Source organism: Parus major, unplaced genomic scaffold (genome assembly GCF_001522545.3).
Source record: "Parus major isolate Abel unplaced genomic scaffold, Parus_major1.1 Scaffold442, whole genome shotgun sequence".
In the NCBI taxonomy this organism is placed as follows: Eukaryota; Metazoa; Chordata; class Aves; order Passeriformes; family Paridae; genus Parus; species Parus major.
This window is the reverse complement of record NW_015379346.1, coordinates 3,516-5,558: the sequence shown is the minus strand read 5'-3', so window position 1 is coordinate 5,558 and position 2,043 is coordinate 3,516.

Below are 2,043 nucleotides of genomic sequence, written 5' to 3'. Positions count from 1 at the left end.
AGGGGGGAAGGGCGGCGGATTTGGGGCGATTCCGGCCGGTTTGGGGCGTCGGGAGGCGGGGGAGCGCGGGGACCCCCCCCGGACGTGGCATGCGGGCACCTCCCGACCCTAAATCCCCCCAAAACCGGCGGAAAACCGCGACGGTTTGACCGATTCGGCCGCTTTTCCCCCCAAAACCGATTGTGCTGACAGGGTGTGTGTGGGGGGGGTCTCGTGGGTGTTTTTTGCAGCCCCCGCCGGCCCTGCCCCCGCCAGAGGAGCCTCCGAGAGCCAGATTGGGGCAAAAAAACCCCAAAACAGGGTCTGCAGGAACAGTAGGGAGCCAGAAATTGGTATTTGTGCCGCTTTCACCCCAAAATGGGCCATTCCAGGGATGGGAGGGGGAGCTTTGGGTTTGGCTGCTTTTCTCCCAAGAAAAGACCCCAAAATTGCTAAAATTGCCTCAGAATGCGCTGCTGGCAGGGCCCGACCCCAAGCTGGGAATTGAAACAAAAAGCAGGGTTTTTTCCACCCAAAAAAGTGCTTAGTCAGCACCTTCCCGTGGTGCCTGGGGAGGGGGAGGAGCTTTTGAACCATTTTCCCCATTTTTTCCCCCAAGGCAAAGGGATGGAGGAGCAGGTTTGGGGGATGGGGGGTTGGGTGTTGTCTCTCTCCCCTCCCCACAGTGACAGTGCCAAAACCGCCTCGATTCGCCCCAAAATGGACAATTTGCTCCAAAAAAAAAGGCATAAAAACTAGAAATTCCCCCCAAAATAAGAGGCAGGAAAAGGTGAGCGAGCGGAGTAAGTACCGGCGGGGCCCCGGGACGCGCCGACCCCAAAATCCCCCGTTCTCGGCCCAAACTGCGAGGGGGGCGCGTGATTAACCCCAACCGCCCAATTCTGAGCTGATTCTGCGCCGGGGGCGCGCGTTTAACCCAAAGTGGCCCTTTTGGAGCTCGTTTAGCGCCGGGGGCGCGCGATCGGCCCCAAATCCCCGTTTCTGACCCGTTTTGCGCCCGGATCGCGTGTCTGACCCCAAATTCCCATTTCTGACCTCGTCGTGCGCCGGGGGCGCGGGATTAACTCCAAATCCCCCGATTTCGAGCCTATTTTGCGCCCCAGATTTCTCTTTTCCAGCTCTATTTTGCGACCGGGACGCGCCTGTGACCGCAAATCCCCATTTCTGAGTCTGTTTTGCGTCTGGGCCGTGACTCTGACCCAAAATCCCCGTTTTTCCGCCCGAATTGCGCCGGGAGCGCGCGCTGGGCCCCAGACCCCTCAAACCGCCTGTTTTCGGGTATGCTCTGGCCCCAAATTCCCCACATCTTACCCCAAATTATGTGGGGCGGGGCCGGACCTGGTTTGGGGAGGTTTTTTTGTTTTTTTCCCATTTTGGGAGGTTTTTTCTTTTCCTGAGAAAACTTTTCCCCGTTTTCTCAGGTTTTGCTTTTTCTCCTCCGGACCCAAAAAGGCCAAAAAAAAAGCAAAAGGCGCCGGTGGTGGCACCCCCGGGACCCCCCGGGGTGGGGTTCGACTCCCTGCGGTGCTGCTGCTGCTGGCCTGGGACCCTATCGCGACAGAGCCCCCCCATATCACAACAGAGGCCCCCTCAGATCATGACAGGCAGTCCCATAGTGTGGTGGGGACCCCCATTTTTCCTCCTTCACTTGGGGAATTCACAATCCATGGAATATCCCCTCTAATATCCTGACAGGGATCTCATGTTGTGACAGGGACCCCTGTTGGTAATAGAGCCCCCCCATATCACGACAGGGACTCCCTATTGTGACAGGGATGCTCCTGCCCCTCATTTTCCCGGAGCCCCACACTGGGATACCGGGACAGGGGGTCCCCCATATCACGACGGGTCGTCTATCGCGATGGGAACCTGTGTTCTGCAAAGGCTCCATATCACAACAGGACCCTGGATTGCTCTGAGGATGAGTATGGAGATATCCTCAGATGTCCCTGTCGTGACAGCGCTCCCGTATCGTGACGGGACCCCCAGTTCCCAATAAACTGCTGAGTCCTGACCGGCTTGGTGTCGTCACTGGGGCTATTG